At 48.4% G+C, this 21,149-nt stretch overlaps 1 long non-coding RNA gene across 1 annotated transcript in view; it reads left to right on the top strand.

The window, feature by feature from the left end:
- Positions 1-491: 491 nt before the first annotated feature.
- The window catches only part of LOC123285059 (uncharacterized), a 36,337-nt gene continuing 15,679 nt past the window's right edge, over positions 492-21,149 (top strand). Inside the window, exon 1 of the long non-coding RNA XR_011503071.1 lies at positions 492-661. This is a non-coding gene — a long non-coding RNA (uncharacterized lncRNA). The remainder of the gene's footprint in view (positions 662-21,149) is intronic.

Genomic DNA, 21,149 nt, shown 5'->3' with positions numbered 1-21,149 from the left:
TGGCCAGCTGCTCTGATCCACGTGAGTGTGTAACACGGGGAGATGACGAGGCTTTTCCTGGGGAGAGCCAATGTAAAGTTCTCCACTGAATTTTCCACAAATGCTTTTTACAGCCAGTGCTTTACAATGTGGGAGTGACAGAATTAGGCATCCATTAGCTCCTACTCCCTGGGGAAGCAAGGATGCTGTCCCACGCCCTCCCTGCAGGTGAAGCCAAGAGGGACAGGAGAATCAGGCACACGGGAGGCCTGGCCGGCAGCCGGGTGCTGAGGGCCCCCTGGGGACAGTTTCCTCAGGAAGGAGGACAGTGTAAGACACAAGCAGTGTCCGTTTGCCCTGGAAGCAAAGTAGCTTCCTTCCTAGACATCATGACATTGAAAGCAGTCCCCAGAGCAGCATCTTTCTGCTTGCGACCCCCCGGATGTGAGGACCGGAACTCACTCCTGGCACCCTCCCCCAGCCTGGGGCCTGCCCGGCACTACACCGAGAGGACACAGAACGAGACAAGTATCGCTGCCGAATGAGGCATCCATCCGAGGCCAGCTCCGCAGCGCTTGGTGTAACTCTGAAACTACAAGGACGCATAAGGAACGGGGCATCTTCAAGGAGCTCACCTTCTGTCGGGGGTACCAAAGAGAAACAAGCAACTAAGGCACAGCTGGTAAATGAAGCAGTAGAGGTGTGGGGGGAGGGGGACCAGAAAAGGGAACTACTCACTCGCCTGGGGCATCAGGGTGCACATTGGGAAGGAGGGGGCTGTGAACAGAGGCTGAGGAATGCCCGGGGGCCTGTGTTCTTCCCTGGAGAGGAAGGTAGGATGGTGACTGGAGGGGACACTAGACACCAGGGGTTTTCCTGTGGGCAGGATGTAGACTGTCTGAAGTGCAGGGTGGGTGAGGGTGCCTCTGGTGCTGGCTGGGCTTGGCAAGGAAGACATCCCAGGAGCAGGTGGTTCTGGAACTCAGGTAGACAGCTGGCTCATATATCTTTGTGTGTGTGTGTGTGTGTGTGTGTGTGTGTGTAGGGGTGGATCTGTCAATGACTAGAAGGAGAGGGAAGGGGCCAGGCCTTAGGGTGCAACTCTAGCACTAGCAGATAGAAGGCTGGGCATGGCCTCTGTGTACGGTTGTGCGGGCTGTGCACTGCCCAAGGATGCCACATCTAAGAGAATACCATTCACATCACAGAAGCTATAGATTTGTATGTCTAGTATGACAATTCTGGAAAATGGAAGTAAAGTGTCTCATTTTAATAATTATCAGAAAGTGTTGATAGTCTTACAATGAATGGAAATGAAGTGTCTTGAGAAGTGGAGTCTTTTCTGATTTGTGCAAAGGTGCCACATAGGTTCCCAACATCCCTGAGGTTGGGCATATGGATGAGGCCAACCCGCGATGGGGAGGGGCAAGAGGGGGGCCCGGGGTCAATAGGAGGATCCTGGGCTCCTCCCCACACACCCTGTACCTGGTCCATGGCCCAGTCCCACAGAACTCTGCCTCCCACCTACTTAGGAAGTGTACTCGGAAGTTCTCAGCAGGTTGTGGGGTGCCTCCCGCCTGAGGACGTGCAGGTGACTCGAGGGGGAGAGAAAAGAGGGGAGACTGATGGCAGGAAGACCTTGTCAGAGGTCCTGAAAATTGTTTGCGTGGGAGGGAGGGGGCAGCAGGGCGCTGGCTGGGGGATGAGGCAGAGAGCTGTGCAGTTCCGAGCTTGGCCGGCAGGGAAGGGACGTGGGACCCCGCGAAGGTGGAGCCCGGCCTTGCGCCCGGTTGAGACTGCCTCCTACCGAGCCTTACTCTGGGGGCCGTCGCAATTTCTAACTGGTTTCCGCTGGAATGTTGGTTCTGAGGCACGTTTTTCAGCAAAACCAAAGCACCGCTGGCAGTGTTGGGAGGTGGCGCGGGGCAGGGCCGGGACACCGCGCCCTCTGCTGCGCTCAGGCCCGGCGGATCCTGGAGGGTCCGTGCAAGGAACCCGGGGTCCCATCACTGCGGCCCGAATTTCCTGACCATCTCTACCGAGGGAGCACCTATTAATTCCCCAGGAGCTCGTATGTCTATCATCAGAACACAGCCTGGGCTCCAACCCGAGCCCAGAGGCCCTGCGGAGCCCGTGGGGGGCCCGCCTGGCCCCTCTCCCTCCAGCCCGCCTTTGCCCGGGCTGGACCGCCGCGAGGACTTCTCCCTCCACGTCGCTCTCTTCCCGGGATGCTCCTTCACGGCAGCTTTTGTCCGATAGGAGCCACCGGGAAGGGGGAGGGGCGGGGGTAGTAGGTGTGGGTGGCATGGGAGAGGTGGCATTGATGATGGGCGACCTGCCTTCAAGATGGCCCCAGAGCCTCTCCCCACCTCAGCCCTCCTCGTCCCACCACCCTCCTGTGGACCCCCAGGACCGCCGAATGGGGCCGTATTTGGAGATGGGGTCTTTAAAGAGGCAATGCAGGTAAAAAGAGGTCGTTAGTGTGGGTCCTGATCCAATGGGATGGGGTCCTGATGAGAGCGGGAGCTTAGGGCGCAGACACACAGGCGGGAGAGCACGCGGACAGGGGGAGACCGAGCGAGGCCTCCAGCCTGCCGAGACCTTGATCCCAGACGTCAGCCGCTAGGACTGTGAGGCGTCAATGTCCGAGTTTAGCCCCCCCAGTCTGTGGCATTTGCTGGGGCAGCCGAGGCTGACCGAGACACCGCGGACCGCCCCTCCGCGGCCCACGTCCTGCTCCGCTCCCCTGTGACCTTCTCACCTGGGCAGCTGCCTGCAGTGTAACCCGCGCAGATGGCTTTCCTCTGGATTATGAGCCTGTTGCTGGGATTCTGCACAACAGAGGAGGGCCGGTGAGTTGACAGTGCAAAGAAGAATCTGGAAGGAGGGATGACCGCAGGTAGACACTTTTGTTTCTGTTGTTCTTGGAACGCACTTGAGCACGTGTTGGTGCTGTGGTTTATGATTTTCAGGGCACTCTAACTTGCATTATCTAGTCTGATCCTCACAGGAGCTCCGTGGGGTGTGCAGGGAACATTATTCCAAAATTAGGTGGAAACTAAGGTTCAGAGAGCTTAGGTGCCTTTTCCAAGGTAGTGGCATAGCTCGTTCTCAAACCCAGGTCAGGTCTCCTGGTCTTCTCAGGTACTGGTGGGAATCCAAGACATGTTCAACAGACTACTGGATGTGTGGGTTTGGGTCACAAGAGAGAGACCTTGGCTACAGATAGAGATATGAGCATCATCGGTGAATATCTCTTTGCTTTTCTGATAAGAGGGGATATATGCAGCTGCATCTGGCTTTACCCACTCCCCCCTCTCCTACCTTAAAGGCAGATGTGATGTCTGGGGCTGCAGCAGCCATCTTGTTACCATGAACTGACAGTAATGTGAAAGCCAACCCACTAAGAATGGGAGTATGGAGGCATAGAAGATGCCAGAATTGTTGAGCAATTGGAACAATGCTTTTAACTGCTTACATCTGGACTTATCATTATGTGAGAAAAACAGGCCCTATTCGTTTAAGCCACATAGTCAGATTTTCTTTACTTGATGATACATGGGGGGGACATGATGTCAAGAGCTGTGGCATGAGGTGGCCACATGAGGAAAAAAGCCAACACACTGAGAAATATATAAAGTGCTGAAAGAACGAAGGAGCTGGTTCCTTCTGTCCACCTATGACCGGGTGTGTGTGAAGTTAGCAAGAATTGTCCTCAGGTGCTGTGAGAAGCCTCACAGCGGTGAGCTGTCTACTATTTAAAGGTCAAATCATTCCTAACTGTTACACCCTTCTTCACGCTGAGTGGGATGCTACACTGATTTACAAAATAAGTGATATAAACACACAGACACACATATGCACAAACACAGAGACAGAGAGTTAGAGAGGGTCAGGCAGAGACGAGGGGAGGATGGAAGATGAAGAAGGAAGCTTGGTCTGGGAAGCAGGATTTCCTGGGAGGGAGCAGAGGGGAAGGGGTAGATGCAGCCTTGGGTCTCAGGAGGTAGACAGGAGAGCAGGGCTGTCCAGGATGCCCTGTGAGGCTACTGGTGTCTCTTTGCCCCACAGCTTCCTTCTGATGCTCGACTCCACCTGTGCCTGCGGCTGCCGTCCTGGGAATGACTGTGCCACCAGGCCTCACTGTCACATCCCCCTGTCCTGCGTCCAGGGTTCCCACCTGCGGCTGGCTGGCAGCCGTGTGCTGAGCTGTGTGGCGATCTGTGACAGAGCAGGGGAAGTGCCTTTCCCCTTCCGGGACACCGTGGAACGGAGGCCCCGAGCAGAGTTGCTTTGCGCTAATGTGTCGCACAGTGCAGTGGCAGCTTCTATTTCTGGTTTCTCTTGGAGCCATCTGTCTGTTTCTGACCCAGATAAGTGTTCAGGAGGCTGGGCCGTGGGAGGTGTACAGAGGCAGCTACGGTGCTGGGCTCGGAATGCCTTCCTCCAACCACAGGCCAGGCTTTACCTGCTCTTCTTAGGGTGAGCTCTTTTCTGGGAGCTCCTCAGCTTCCCAGAAGGTAGTCGTCTCCCCTGGGCCACCCCGGCAGCTTGTCAGACTGGCTGGCTTTACGTCCGGCTTGACTTCTCTCTCAGGAATAGCCCCGGCCTCTTGGAAAACAGGCTTGATACAGACACTCCCATCAGTCCACCACGCACGCACTCCTGGGCCATCAGAGACCCCTGTGGCCGCAGCCCAGGCCCGATGAGCTTTCCGCTTCACAGGGTAAGAGAAAAGGTCACTTTGGGGACACTCAGCACAAGTTTCATATTTCTCCAAAATTTGGGCCCCCCCTTTCAGCTCCATTCTCCCGCCCACAGTCAAGCCCGAATGCATAAAGCAGCCACATATCCAGAACTCCTGCGGCCTCGTGTGCTTATTGGCAGCACCTGAATCCCAGAATAGACATTTCCCTATTAAGGAACAGAAACGATGGAAGGAGAACAAAGCCACCCTTTATCGGAGCAGATTGCTTTGCCCAAAACAGCCCTCTAACAGACGTGCTCCTGAAGTACCTCTTGATGAAATCTGTGAACATTTGTAGTATTTTACATTGCGCTTAATAATTTATTAGTGTTTAATATTTCACAGGAGTAAAGCAGAAAACCTGATGAAATTTTCATATCTGCTATTATAAGCTAAGTAGGATGTGAGCCGCGGCTGGGCGGTACCCAGAGCCCGGAGCCTGGGGTCCGCTCCGTGCCCCCCGAGTGCCCAGGTCACCACAGTAGCCTCTCTGCCCGTTCCCCCAGGGGTCCCGTTACCCTAGACGTCCTGTGCACTTGGGAGAGCCAGATGCTTGTAGGCGTCGTCAGTTTGGCTGAACAGCCAGACTCGTTCATGGTGTGGTTTGACTAGAGCCAAATGTCTCTCCCAGCCCCTAAATTTTCCTCACTGGTCTATTTTTCATGCCATTACGGATTCCTTTCCTTGTGAGAGAACCAACACCTATGGGAAGCTGAGCTTATAATTAGTAACAGCAAATCCAATTCACGGTTCTAAGCGTTTCATAGGAACAATTCGTTAATTTCTCACCACCCTCCTATGAGATAGAAGCTCTTAATATTCCCATTTTACAGATGAGAAAATCGAGGCACGGCGAGGGGGTGATTCACTCAGGGTCGTGCAGGAGTCAGGAGCTGGAATTTGGGTCCAGGCGGGCTCGCTCCAGAGTCTGTATTCTTAACTATTACACTATATGTTTTCTCTAAAAACAAACCAATCAATAAACAATTTGTTGCATCCTTATCTGGCTCAGGGCTCTGGGCCACATGCGCTCCAGGGGATAACACAGTGAGACTTCCTGTCCGCGTCTACACGCCCGCCCTCTGAAGCCAGCAGGCACTCTGCTGCTCCACTTGTCTGCTGAGTGACCCCAGGCGAGTAACCCAATCATTCTGATCGTCAAAAATACCTGCCTCACAGGTTTGCTGTGAACGTGAAAGGAGACAAATTTGAAGAAAAGTATCCTAGACCACGTTGGCTGGTGGGCGAAATCTGCTCTGCTGGGTTTTTTTAAACAGCTTTATTGAGATTTACTCAAAGTGCTTAAAAAACCACTTTAAGTGTTTTTCAGTATATTCACAGATATGTGCAACCATCATGACAATCAATTTTAGAGCATTTTCATCATCTCAAAAAGAAACCAGCACCCTTGAGCTATTTCTGTTCCCTGAACGTCTCCCCATTTCCCCCTCTCTCCCCAAGCAACCACTATTCTACTTCCTGTCTTGATAGATTTCTCTGTTCTGGATGTTTCATTCATATGAATGGAATCATATAGTACATGGTCCTTTGTGTCTGACTTCTTTCACTTACCGTAATGTTTTCCAGGTTTATCCATGCCACAGCGTGTATCATACCTTATTTCTTTTTATGGCTGAATAGTATTCCATTGCAGGAATATACCACATTTTGTTCATCTGTTCCTCAGTTGATGGACATTCTGTCTGTGATGATGCGGACTGTTTTTGCAAATAAAATCGTATTACAACACAGCCACATGCAAGGCCTGGACTAGTGAGACAAGTAAGGTGCCCAAGGTGCAAAAATTAAAAGGTGCTCACTCTTGGGGTCCTGCACTGCAGGGTCAGCCCTGGCCATGCCTGTTGGCCTGTGGTTGCTTTTGCCCTAGAACAGGAAAGTTGAATACTTGTGACCTAGGCTCTCTGACCCACAAAATCTAAAATATTTACTATCTGGTCCTTCACAGAGAAAGTTTGCCCACTCTTGTTCTTGAGCAACAGATTTTCAGCCCCTTACTCTCAAATTTGGGAGAGAAGATAAAAGCAAGAACCTAATGAGTTGTCTGAGACTCACGCTTAGCCTAGTATCAGCCTTTTCCATGGCTGGGTCTGGACGGGCCACTGAAAAGGATGATGTGCTCTTAAGCTCCCAACACTGCTGCTGGGATGGGAATCTTCTTACAGAAGCTGTTCTAGTCCAGAGCTCCCCCCAAGCCCGCATGCTTTAGCACCGGAACTGTACGGCTTCTCGTTCAACTTAAACGGCCCTTTCCCAAATGTTGCACCTAAGCAAAGTCTGAATGTTCGAGATTGGATGAAAAATTCCTTACTGCCCACAAAACTGCTTTCCACCCATTTAAGCGGGGATTCGTTTTACTTGTTCTGCAGTGTCACAAGGAGTGACAGCCCTCCTTGTCACGAGTGAGTTTCCCCTTAGCGATCACCCTGGAAAATCCCTTTTGTTATCTCCCCAGACCCCGACTCTGTTGCTCCCCTGTCCTCAGACTGGATGATATTGTAGTAGGAAAAGCGCTGATGTTAGAATCCACGTCCTTCGGTTGTGATTCTGACTCTGTTGCAAAATAGCCAAATAGCCATGTGGCCGTGGGCAAGCCGCTTCACCTCCTCTGTTAAATACGGGAAATGATGCCTACCTCGGTGGGTTGTCGTAAGGATAAAGTGTCACATAAAACAACAACTATACATCAGTTCAATATTGTTTGTTGCTGACTCAGAATTGTGGGCAAAATGATGAAGAAGGTGGAGGAAGACTTCGATCCGCCTCCTCTCAGTGCTCCTTTTCTTTCCTCAGGGGGAATCACCAGCTCATGACCATCGCTAGATGTCCTCCTGGCATTTCTTCTTTCCTATGCTTTTCTTTCACAATCAAAGTATGTTCTAGAAATGATCTGAGTCACTAAATTCACACCAAGGTATTAATGACTCATAAAACTTTCCCACGTTAACAGACTCGGGAGTGTTTGCCTTACATGAAGTCTCGAAGAGCATCTTTCTAATACTGGAATGTACAAAGTGTGAGAAAAAGAGCGTGAGAGCACAGGAGCTGGGGGCGGACCTTGGTCCCGAGAGACACGCTTTCTCTGTGGAATCACGCCGTGTGGGCACTGTGTGTGCACACAAATGACCAGGCCTGGACAGGTGCCCACGAAACTAAACAAAAATGGAACAAAAATGGGATGGAGAACTTCTGAAATTGTTCTATGACCTCCTACCTCATGTTTTCAGGGCCTCTACTGATTTCCTTAATCTTTGGGTACTTAATTTCCCTGGATACTTGTCATGGACGTTTGTTGTTGTGTTGCCTGTACAAAGGTCCTCCTTACTTGGGAATATTCCTGATCCTGTCTAAGGAAGCTGGGCCAGGGAGCCTCTAATTGACTGCCCCAACACTGGCCTCCTGGTATTCTCATCCTTGTGTGATCCCTCGTCTTGTGTTGGGCTGGATTTAGTGAAGTCCTGCTAATGAACAGAGTATAGCAGACATGGTGTCGCTTCTGAGATTAGGCTGTAACAATACTGTGGCTTCCATCTTGGGTGCTTTCTCTCACTCTCTGAGATCCCTGGGAGAATCAAGCTGCTATAGTGTGAGCCGCTCTATAGGCCTGTATGGTGAAGGGCCAAGGCCTGCCAACAACCATGTAGGTGAGCTTGGAAGCAGATCCATTCCCCAGACCCCCACAAGCTGAACCATCAGATGAAACCACAGCCATTGACTACTGTAACCTTATGAGAGACCTCACCCACAGTCAGAGGAGGACCAGAATGGGGCCCTCTAAGGTATAGAGTCTAGCACAAGGAACCTGGTTTCTTGGGACTAAGGGTGGCATTGAATATGTGGGATGCCTATCTAGGTCCTCAACAGGGCCTAGACATTACCCTTCATTAAGGTGTTATGAAATAGTTTGATGAGAGGCTATATCAGCATCTCGAAAAAGTACTGCAGTAGGATTCCTCTGTCTGCTGGCAGGGGACATTGTAGCTGAAGTGGGCTCCCTGATTTCAATAAGGGCGAGAGAATTCTGGAACGCAGAGGCTGAAGAGCCACTTTTAAGAGAATCACAATGGTTCCCAAATTGACTGGTATGTAGTTAGAGCAATAATCAGAATGTTTTGACCCACATGGATCTATGGAGGCCAGTTAATTTTAAGGATTCTAGAATTGAGATAGACAGGCATCCCACTAAGATACTACTTGATCTGTAAAAGAAACAATATCAGTTCCCTAGAGATATGGTGGGTGATCTAGTCGTGGCCTTTACCTACTACGGAAATCTAAGTCAGCTGCCAGACCAGAGCTCTTTAGGTCAGACGGAAGGCAGGTTCCCTTGGGAGAAGATACTGCAGCACTGTCACAAGTACACGCTGTGAATCTTTCTTCAAAGCCTTCACAAAGGGCCTGCATCCGTTTACTAAAGTAACTGTGCTCTGGGGCCAGGGCAAAATTCAGTCCTTTAGGGGATAATTGAACACTAGTTCTGAGATCAGGCTAATGACTGTGGGACCAGAATCTCACCGAGGTCTGCTGGTTTTAATGGGAGCTTAGGGAGGTCAGTACTGTGGGTGAGTATCATATCTGTATGACGATAACATGGGAAATACTCCTGGGATTGGAGCATGGCACAGAGCTGACAATATGACACGTCCCGAAGAAAGACAGTGAAGGTGTGCTGTTGTCCCTATCAGATGAAAGCAAGCTGCTTTGGGTTTTAAAATTTTGTTTCGTTTTGCTTTCCCACTTACTCAAATAGAGGAAAAAGCATTTTCCAGGTCAACAGGTGCAAAGCAGGCGCCGGGACTGTGCAAGAGAACGTGAAACGAACGATGAAGTTTGGGAGGCATGAACACCACGTTTCAGAAGCATGGACCGTATTCTCTCCTAATTCTTCTTCTCGTCTTTTAATACATACATTTATAATTTTAATTAATTTCCTTTCTTTCCCCTTTCTCTCATTGTTGACTATAGTCTTGAAGGCTATTTTATAATTTATTACCTAGGATCCAGAATATCAAGACAGGATAGCAACAGAACCAAAAGTGGAATGGAGGTGGTCTAAAACGCCGAGACTTGGAGCCAGATAGAGTCACTGGCATAATGTGGGTGCCTCACCTTGGGGACAGTTGGAAGTACTTTCAGTATTTTAAAGGACAGTTGTATTATGTTCGGGGCACTTTTAGGAAAGTTAATTATGGGAAAAGAAGAAAATGTTGGGGGGGCCTAAGGGGTGGGCTGCAATGGACATATTAGTTTTGACGTACTGGTCTCCAAATCACCCACTTCAGAACATGAAGGGGGACAGGTACCACCTCTCCTGGCCTCCGGGAAGGCAGGGTGCAGGCACGTGACCTAGCCTGAGTCCATTGCTTAGGACTTTGAAACTTGAGTGACAGAGTTACACAGGACACGCAGAGATTCTTCTCAGTGGCCGAGACAGACAAGAGTGCGGTGACAGTGGTGTCAGTGACGGCGTGCTAAGAAGACTCTTCTCCTGGTGTGATCTTTCAACACTTTATTTCCTTTAGTTCTCTCTCTCTTCCGAACCTGGCTCCCCAAGCTTCCATTGATTCTGTGAGCTCGCCAATGCGCTGCAGATAAATCCCTTTTCTGCTTAACTTAGCCGCACTTGTTTTCTGTTGGTCACCTCCCGGAACACTGATTGTGAGACTGTTCAACACTGTCTTACCCACTTTTTTGGGCACGTGTGTGTTTTAGGACTTCATTCAGGATATTTGATACTTAGCAATGGGAACTTTCAAAAACCTTAGTTAGAGGAAGAAACAAGTCAATTCACCTACAGACAACATCCTAAGAAGGCTTGGGGCAGAAACTGTCAGTGGGCTGAGTGGGCTGGTTCAGATCTGGGCCAACCCTTAACCACGACTATGACGTAGGAGAATGTTGTTTGAGACGGTTCCCACTTTTCACATCCTGCCCCCACGCCCAGCATTTATGGAGAAGGGAGTCTGGGGGACCCTTGCTTGATAGAAGCCACTCAGAAGATACTGTGGTTGATTGACTGAGGAGATGAATGGTTTTGGGTAGTGTCATTTATTTATTCAACAGACAATTACTGATATATACCAAGTTCCTAGAATAGTGCCCGGTACGCAGGAAATGTGCCAAGTGACACACATGAAGGGCAGGGGACTAAAGGGTGAAATATTTACCATCAATGTCCTCACTTGACCACCTGGTGCAAATCTCGATTTGGAGGATCAGGAACTGCTGAAATGAGTGCATTGGGACGTACGTGGATTTTCCTTCGCGTTTTATTTTCAAGTATGCAGAGAAGCTTAGGGATAAACTGCATCTTATTTGGAATGGTTTTTTAGGCCTTGTGAAAGCATAATCAAAGCCAAAATAAAAATTTAAAACAACCCATCACTTTCAACCAAACACAGAAGACGTTCTTCTGACAAAACAACCCCTTTTTGGAGCACTGGATTCCTGTTGCCTCTGCTTGCCAGGTGACCTCATGTGACTCGACTGGGGTGGCCACAGTCTGAGAATTCTTTTTTTTTAAAAATTATTTTATTGAGGTCATATTGGCGTATAACATTGTGTAAATTTCAGGTGTACATTTTTGTATTTCAGTTTCTCTGTAGACTGCCTCGTGTTCACCACCAATAGATTAGTTTTTACCTGTCACCGTACATATGTGCCCCTCTACCCCTTTTGCCCCCCACCCCACCCCCTTCCCCTCTGGTAACCACTAATCTGTTCTCCTTGTCCATGTGTCTGTTTATCTTCCACATATGAGTGAAATCATGTGGTGTTTGTCTTACTCTGTCTGGCTTATTTCTCTTAGTGTAATACCTCCAAGGTCCATCCATCTGTTGCAAATGGGACGATTTTGTCTTTTTTATGGCTGAGTAGTATTCCATTGTATATATATACCACTTCTTCTTTATTGATTTATCTGCTGATGGACAGTTGGGTTGCTTCCAAGTTTTGGCTATTGTGAATACTGCTGTGATGAACACAGGGGCGCATAAATCTCTTTGAATTGTTGATTTCACGTTCTTTGGATAACTACCCAGTAGTGGGACAGCTGGATCATATGGTATTTCTATTTTTAATTTTTTGAGGAATCTCCATACTGTTTTCCATAGTGGCTGCACCAGTTTGCACTCCCATCAGCAGTGTATGAGGGCTCCCTTTTCTCCACATCCTCTCCAACACTTGTTATTTCCTGTCTTGTTAATTACAGCCATTCTGATGGTGTGAGGTGATGTGTCGGTGTGGTTTTGATTTGCATTTCCAGTCTGGGAATTCTCGACCACAGCCCCAGTAACTTGCTGTGTACTCTCACCCTCCTTTCTTCCCCACAGTGCCTGTTGCCCTCACTCCCCACAGCCATACCTGTGAGAGCACGGTGCAGGCCTGCTCTCTGCCAGTGGCCCTCCCTTGAGGTAACGGATGCTGACAGCTGTGCAAACCACCCCCAATCTCATCATTACGGTCCATCCCGAGTCAGGCAGTTCTATTCCGAGGGGTGACTCAGGCCCAAGTGGCATCTATTTTGTGGCTTTGCCTTCTTGTGCTACAACAAGGCAGGCCTGGTGTCACCTAGCTGGCAGATGGGGGAAAGAGAATGGGGAATCATGTGCCTCATACGTGCCCATGTCAATCCAATATCACTTCCACCCACCTTCCATTGGCAAGACATGTAGTCCAGCCCCGTGCAGGAGGAGCCGGGAAACGTAGTTCCCAGCTGGCTCCCAGCAATGCCTGGATGCAGTGGAGGGGGAACGTGGGCCTTCGTTGGTCTGTGGCCACTCTGCTGTCCTATCTAATCCCAAATCCCTGCCCCAACAGCCAGCTTTTGACTCACCACCATGGGAGAAGAAACTAGATCAACCAACTCACCCTTTGCCATGAGTATATGATAACATTTTATTTTATTATCACCCCTAGAATATTTATAATTTTAAAAAGAGTGATGGGAAGGTTGCCTGCCAGAAGATAACTCAAAGCAATGACTCTAATGATAGAGGAGGTATTCTGGAGCGGGGCCAGGGGCATTCGTGCCATCTTTGGGTCATTTGTACAGAAACGCCCATTCACCCATGTGCTAGGAGGTTCAGCTTCAGTCTTGGAGGCTGACCATGTCAGAGAGGGGACAGAATAAACCCCTTTCATAGATTTGCAACCCAATGCCGGCCCAGCGGTGCCCTTATTGTCTCTGTAAGTCTAGGAGCAGAGCTGGCGCTCACCTGGTGAACAGCTTGACGGCCATGCTGCCCAGCTCCATTTTAGTGGGAGAGAGATTGATCGGCGCCTCACCCGTTCTCCACCACTGATAGATTCCCTGATGCACTTACTTGGGCCAGACATACATCGCCTGCTAGGCAGTAAAAATGCCAATAACTGCTCTCTTTTTACTCTTCTTCTTTCCAAGCTGGAGACAGACTTCCATTAAATCCTTAACCCATGCTTTTTTGATTGAATCAAAGTTACAGCCACTGGAGAGGGACAGGATTTCAGCCATAGTCACCTTGCCCTCAGCGAAGTGCCATGGAGTTGGTTTTTCCACAACTCTCAGTATTTTCTGCCTTATATATCAGTTTCCCTTGGCTACACTCTGGACCAGGCGAAGCTTCTTCCCCTTATATATGGGACCTGGGCCCCAAGGAACAGGAGGGAGGTGGTGGCATTGCAGTGATGATGGCTGATCTTGGAGGGAGGGATAGTGACATCAGCCCAAGAGTGGGTGACATTAGAGGAAAGGCAGGTGACAACTGGGAGAGGCTGGAACCACTGACTCTTTGGTCAGTTTATTTAAAACCAACCATATCTAAATTTCTGTCATCTTCTAAGAAACAGAGCTGATAGACTATACTTGAGTATTAAAGACTAATAATAGCTAACATTTATTGATTGCTTACTACATGTCAGGTACTCTGCTAACCAATGTACATATTACCTCATCTAATATTTCCAGCAAGCCTGTGAGGAAAGTACTGTGATTGTCCTCATTTTACAAATGAGGAATGGACTCAAGACCAGGGTAAGTAACCCCCCCAAGGTCACACACTAGACATGGCAGAGCCAGGGTCTGAGGCCCAGACCTGGCTCCAGAGCCCATTCTCTTAAGGGCCGCCTATGCCGTGTAGTACTGAGAGCTCCTTGTGTCATTGCTCCCAGAAATGGGTGCATTTTAAAAGGGCCAATAATTAGGCCAAAGCAATAAAGCAATAATGGTGTCGCTGTGACAGGGAGGCGAGGAAGATGCTTTTGCTGGAAGGGCTTTACAAAGCTGTCTTTCAGGTCATTCCAAGCTGGTGTTGCAGTTCTTTGTCTATGGATAAGCCCTGTCCCCAGTCGTGTCTGAGACAAAGTGTGTGACCCTCATTCTTGATCCTCAGCTGTGGTATCAGAAGAGTAGGGATCGGCCGTGAGCTGGTGACAGACAGAATGAAAGGAGTTAGGAGAGACTAGGAGGAGCCCAGTTGTCACCTTTCACTTTCTGAATTCGTGTTTTCCCCATGACAGTGTTGGTGCATTTTCTTTCTCTTTAAAAATCAATATTGAGCCAGATTCTTCAATCTGCACTTACAGGGGACATCCTCTTGGATGGAAGTTACCACAGGGTGACAGTGGGACGTTAGTTTTGCACAGGTGGTCCTTTCTGGAAAAGCTTGTGCAGCCTCTCTTGGGCAGAGAGCCTTGGGGAGCTGAGGGGCGATGGCCCTCTCCCCTTCCCGACCCCCCTGGCAGCCTCCCAGGGGAAATATCTACCAGCAACAGTTAGGTCACAGATAATGTGAGAAGCTCCCTCCTAAGTGGCTCTGGGGACATTAAATCATTTTCCCCTTTAGCCTTGTAGGGGATGACAAAGCCACCGGGGTGAAAGTGCTGAGGGCGGCACTATCTGCAGGGCCGAGGAGCACCCAGACTTCAGCTGGGCTGAGGTGCTGGAGTGGTGGTGAGCGTGGGACTTGGCCTCTGGGGCCGGTGGGACCAGGGCTGGAGCTGGTAGGGGAATGAGGGGGTGGAACGTCAGGGGTTGGCTATCCCTGTCTACTTCCCTGCCACCTTCCCCCATCAAAGCAGCCCTGGACTGAGGTGAGAAGCTGGCCATGGAACAGGAGGGTCAAGGATTTGGCCTGGAGCCCTGCATATGGTGCACAAGGACATCAGGCCAAGCAGCACGGTGGGGCTCTGCTTGTCTGGCTGCGCACCCTGGCATGGGGCCGAGTCTGTACGGAAAAAGGGGTGCCATTTCTGATTATCCTACAGGGCCTGTCTCCTCACTCTGCTGTGCTCGCCCTGGGCTGTATTGACTCAGAGAAGGAGCCTTTTTCTTGTTCACCCAAGAGCTCTGTCTGGGCTAGCTATGCTCCTGGGTTTGGGCATCCCTGACACCATACATTTGGAAGGGGGGTCCCAAGAGGTGGTGGGGGCAAGAAAGGGGAGTTTCCATGGCTATGGTTGGCCCCTAGATACAGCAGCCATTCCTGAAGAGTAAAGAAGATGTGTATGGAAGTGACGAGTGTGAAGTACTTCCTGCAAAGTGACAAAATGGGAATTGCCGGTGTCCTAGTCGACGAGGGCTGCCATAAGAGAATACCACAGGCCGGGGGGCTGAACAACAGACACTTATTTTCTTACAGTTCTGGAAGTTGGAAATCCAAGACCAAGGTGCTGGCAGGTTGGTTTCTGGAGAGATCTCTCTCCTTGGCTTCCAGATGGCCGTCTCTCACGGTGTCCTGACGTGACCTTTCCTCTGTGCGTGCACACTCCCGGTGTCTCTTCCTCTTCTTGTAAGGACACCAGTCCTATGGGAGTAGGGAGCCATGCTTACGGCCTTGTTTAACCTTGTTTACCTCTTTAGAGGCCCTGTGTCCACCGATAACCACTTTGGGAGTTAGGACTTCAACGTGAAGATTTTGAGGGCACGCAGCTCAGTCCATAGCGGGAGCGAATGCCTGCAATTCTGCAGTTGTTTTTCTAGTATCAGTTGTGTGTGTGTGTGTGTGTGTGTGTGTGTGTGTGTGTGTGTGATCCGAAGTAGACTGCAGTCTTCTGAAGCAAGACCTGTGTTTAAAAAGTCATATTTTTAAATTTACCCCCATGCTCCTAGTCCTCCCATCTTGCCACCACAGAGCCAAACAGAGGAATTTCTGCAGGTTAGGCGCCAAATAAATGCATATGAACCAACCCCAGTGAAGCTTCCTGGTGCACACGTGCAGGAGAGATGGGTGTTGCCAAGGCCCACCCTTGATCACTCATCCACGACTTTCTCAGGTTGAGACAGGAGAGGGCTGAGCTGGAGAGAATGCTCCGGTCAGTTCACTCTCTGAAGAAAGGGATGGAATTTTCAGGAGAGAAATGAACTCTAATTGCAGTCAGTTTACGCTCCCCTTTCACTTTGTTAAATAACATTATTTATTCAGTAACCTTTGGGATTCACATGCTTCATATTTAATGGGTCCACTTATGCTCTTTATGGTGTGCCTGTGAACCATGCCGTTTTCACCCTTTGAACGCTGGTCTGACGTGACCTCAGATGCTGTATTACTCCACAGGGTAATGTGCCTCGATAGCCCTAAACTCCAGGAACGAGAAGGACTAGCAGAGCAGTGAGACTTCATCTGTCTGTAGAACTCGACAGTCGCTGCCTACAGGAGGTGCTGAAGGCAGCAGACCTTTTATTTATTCAGACTTTAAAAAAAAATGGAAGCTGCTTGTTTTTCCTGGTGGTAAAAATAAATACTCATTAAACGTTGTAAACAGTGAAGAATAGTGTAAAAATAGTGAAATTACTTGTCATTCTGCCTTCCAGGGGTAGCTTCTCGAGGCTTTGATGTGTTACCATTGCTGTCCCTCCTACGCTGGTGCACACGCGTGTGTGTGGCCGCCCGCTCCTTCCCGCAGTGGAGTGGTACTGGGTGTGCTTTACATCGTTTCCCTCCCCTCACTGAAAAAAATCTTTTTATTGTGAAAAATTTCAAACCTTCACTAAAATGGGCTGAATGATGTATTGAGTCTCCATTCGTGGCTAATCTTGTTTCAAGTGTACCTCAGCCTGCCCCCAGCCCAGGCTATTTTAAAGCAAATCCTAGTCATCATGTCATTCAATCAGGAAATATTTCAGTATGTGTCTCTGCAAGATAGAGACCCTTAAGAAATGATAATGCCCTCATCACACTTAAATAATTAACAGCAGTATCATAAAAATCTTCAAATATCCAGTCACTGTTAAAATTTCTCTACTTGTCTTATAGTGATTTCTTTGAATCATGATCAAGGTGTACTTGCAATTGGTTCTTCTGCTTGATATGTTTGTTTCATTTTTTTTAAGATTGTCACCTGAGCTAACATCTGTTACCAATCTTCTACGCCTCCTCAGCATGGCTTGATGAGCAGTCTCATGTCTGCACCCAGGATCTGAACTGGAGAAACCCTGGGCCTCCGAATTGGAGCACGTGAACTTAACCACTCAGCCATGGGGCTGGCCCCTGATATGTTTCTTAAATCTTTTTAATTCATGGGTTCCTCCTCTGTTTTTTCCCCTCATAGTTGATTTGTTGAAGAAACATAATCATCTGTTTTATAGAGTTTCTTGGTGTGGATTTTGCTAATGCTTCCCCATAGTATTGTTTGTAATGTTCCTCTAAATTGCTAGTTAGACCTAAAAGCTTGATCAGTTCAGATTTTATTCTTAGTAGTCAAGTCTGCTTCATAAATGGTCTTGCGTACATCCCTCAGGAGGCACATGGTGGCTGAGACCTTTCTTTTCGTAATGTTACCTAGATCTATTGTCATGGGTTGAATTGTGTCCCTCTTGATGTTCGTCTGTTGAAGTCCGAACCCACAGCACCTCAGAATGTGACCGTATTTGGAGATCGGGTCTTTAAAGAGGTGGTTAAGTTGAAATGAGGTCATTAGATGTCCTTACAGAAGAGGAGCTATGGACACAGACACACACAGAGGGACCACCATGTGAAGACAGATAGAAGATGGCCATCAATAAACCAAGGAGAGAAGCCTCAGAAGGAACCAGCCCTGCTGACACCTTAATCTTGGACTTGCCTCCAGAACTGGGAGGAAGTAGATTTCCATTGTTTAAGCCACTCCATCTGTGGGACTTTGTTAGGATAGCTTTAGCAAATTAACGCGTCCCTAATTCATTGTTGCTTTTGTTAGGGCTGTTGGGTGGATGCTGACTCCTAGTGCCCCTGTGGACAGTGGAGCAGAACCCTGCCCAATCTTTTCTTGCCATCCTCTCCCTTTCCTGTGCTCTATCAGACAATGCTCCGCTATTATTCACAGGGTTTTCATGGCCAGTTTTTCGGAAGTGGGTGGCCAGGTCGTTCTTCCTGGTCTGTCTGGTCTGGAAGCTCTGCTGAACCCTGTCCGCCATGGTGACCCTGCTGGTAATGGAAATACAGGTGGCATAGCTTCAGCATCCCAGCAGCACGCAGCCGCCACAGTGTGACAACGGGCAGACCTCAGACAGGTGGTGTGGCTTCCTGGGCAGGAAACAAACCCAGGCTGCAGCGATGAGAGTGCCAAATCGTAACCACTGGAGCACCAGATAAATATATCAGCAGGTCTAAAATAGTGATACTCTACGCCTGTCACACCTTTTTAGTTTATCAACTAAACTACTTCTGTAGAGATAAATTTCTCCTCGCCAACTATTTGGTTACTCATAGGCATACTACTCATAGGAAGGGCAAGAAAAATGCCTGATTCTTTTCCTTTATGTACCAGTTTCCAAAATAATGCTTGGTTCTGCGTTGTCCCCCAAAAGTGAGCCATGAATTTCTTTTCTTTGTTTCTTTCAGTATTGTTAGGAACTCATAGATTTAAAAATATTTGATGAGTTTCAGTATACCTTTTTTGAGCATAATATATCATAAACATTTTTCTATGTCAACATAATTCTAAATTATTATTTTAATAGTTGCACAATTTCCCCTTAAATAAGTGATTAGAATTTATTCAGCCATTTCTTATCGTTGGACATTTACATTATAACCCTTCTGATTTAGTGTTTCTACTCTGTTCATTCTTGCTCTCAAGAAATATATACTTTTTTCCTGAAGCAAGATAGTACTTTCCTTAATTTATTTGAAAAGGTGGAATTAGTCGATTAATTTTTATTGATGACCATGTTATGACAGGGAGTCTGGTTTGTTGAGTAGCCTTTCTATGGAAGCTTGACAGATATTTTCCAGTCTGCCTATCTGAAATAATCACACCATTGGTGAGGGAAAATATTTTTCTTTTTCTCGAGGGTTGAAATTCTTTATCAAGGACAAAAGATAAAATAAGACTGCCAATTAAGCTAAAATAGCAATTAAGAGTAAAAAATGACAGTAGCAGTTTACCTTTTGTCATTTCTGTATTTGCTTGAATGTTTCCACTTTTAAAAATGAATGTTCTAACTGTGGAGGAAACAGGTGTTACCTTTGCTCATCCTCCCTGGGGTGGGACCATCGTGTGCAGAGGAGGCCGGCTCTCAACCAGGGGACCTGCATCCCGTGTGCCTGGAGCCCATCCACTTTATGCCTGTTCCCAAGTAATTCTTCCTGATGTCCCCTTGCCCCCTCCACAGAGTTCTGGTTTGGACAGTAAATTATCTAATCACTCTAGATATTAACAGTTTTGTTTCCTTCTATTTATTTCGATTTTCTCGTGTCCCTTATTTCAACTTCCTCAAAGACAAGAAAGAGACATTGAAGAGCAAAGTCCTTCCTTGCCCTTCTGGACTGCCCCTCTCCCCACAGTCGCATGGCCAGAGTTAGTTTTTCTCTTTTCTTGCTGTTTTCCATTTAAGCAAATTACTGCTATCTCCCTCCTGCCCTCCTCCCCTATTTGTTATTATAGTGATCATCAATAGGGCACAAAGCTTTCAGAATAGGGAGAAAGTCACTGTGTAACAGAGGTCTGAATAGGATTTAGTTCAGATGAGGAAATTGAGGCTGGAAGGGGCATTGTCTTGGCCGAGGCAACACAGCCAGGTGGTGCCAGAGCAGGACAAGGACCAGGGTCTCTGAATTTCTCTGCCAGCTGATCTCAGCTGATTAGTCCTTTAAATAATTGCTAGAATCTTTGGCAAATTTGATGTGGTTTTTTCTTTGGTGAGGAAGATTGGCCCTCAGCTAACGTCTGTGCCAGGCTTCCTCTATTTTGTATGTGGGACACCACCACAGCATGGCTTGATGAGCAGTGTGTACGTACATGCCTGGGATCTGAACCTGCAAACCCTGGGCCACCAAAGTGGAGCACGTGAACTTAACTGCTGCACCACCGGGCCGGCCCCTGAAATTTGAGGAAAGTAGGACACCCTCTCCCTTCCCCTCGTTTTTGCTGTCAGGTGGTGAATTAGAATGAACACTAGTCTCACACCTAGCTCTGCTCCGTGTACCACATCCATCACCAGGCCAAAGTTATGAGAGGCAGGCACAGAAGAGTTCTACAGCATCTTAGTCTAAGCCCAGGTCAAGTCCACACCCAGTTCTCAGCCTCTTTGACACACACCTTGCATGAACAGCCCGCTTAGAGGCAGAGGCAACAGTATTCTGGTGGTAGAGTCAGATGACTTTCTAGTCTGGTGACAGAACCATGTGCTAAGTCAGGGGCGGTGCCAGGACACGCTTTAGTCCTGGAACGCTGTTGCATAGGTGATGCCTGTGGGGTTTGACAGATTAGTTCTCATGCCTTATTTCTGCAAGTGCAGAAATGCCTGTCTGCCTTTCTAGATAACCACATTCCTTGAGCACCATTCATTTAATCAGCGAAGATGTGTTTCTACTATTGCAGGAAGGATGGTTAATAGCAGGCCGCAGTCTGGTCCTTTCCTTTGGGTGTGGGGGGGGGGCGGTGTGGGCTGGGATGCCCCTGGGAAAGGGAGAAGGTGGGTAAAAGTTCTTGGAAATGTGCTAATTATAGACCTCCTGGCAAGCCGCTCATAGTGACACCCATGGTAACTCATAGGAGAGCCCTCACCTGTGGGGTGTTTTTTAGCAGGACGTTGCTGGGCTGTAGGATTGCTTATGGTAAGGAAACTTCAGATCTGTGGATTTATGGCGCATGACTCCCTGGAGAGTGTCACGTAGGCTATGTGACTATTCAAGTATAAAAATAGAGGTGTTTCCTGACCTGAACATCTGCCTTTCGCGTAAGGGATGCAGCCACACACAATACTTAGAGACCTCCAAGGGCATGTTAACATGGCAAGAAGACCTGGGGGCTATGCTGGGGTCCCAGACCTCTCTTTGCATTACCTGCGCCTGACAATTACTTGTACCCTTGAAATTACTAGTCAGTCTTGACACTGGGTCAGATCTCTGATACTTGTGAGCCTTGTTTGGCACTTTGACACTTCGAGCTGTCTCATCCCCTATGCTAACGAACGCGCCCTCTGCTATGGACATAGATAAGAACATCT

This window comes from Equus asinus, chromosome 4 (genome assembly GCF_041296235.1).
Source record: "Equus asinus isolate D_3611 breed Donkey chromosome 4, EquAss-T2T_v2, whole genome shotgun sequence".
NCBI classification, from domain to species: Eukaryota; Metazoa; Chordata; class Mammalia; order Perissodactyla; family Equidae; genus Equus; species Equus asinus.
The sequence above is the reverse complement of the archived record's forward strand: the minus strand, read 5'-3'. Positions and strand labels throughout refer to the sequence as shown.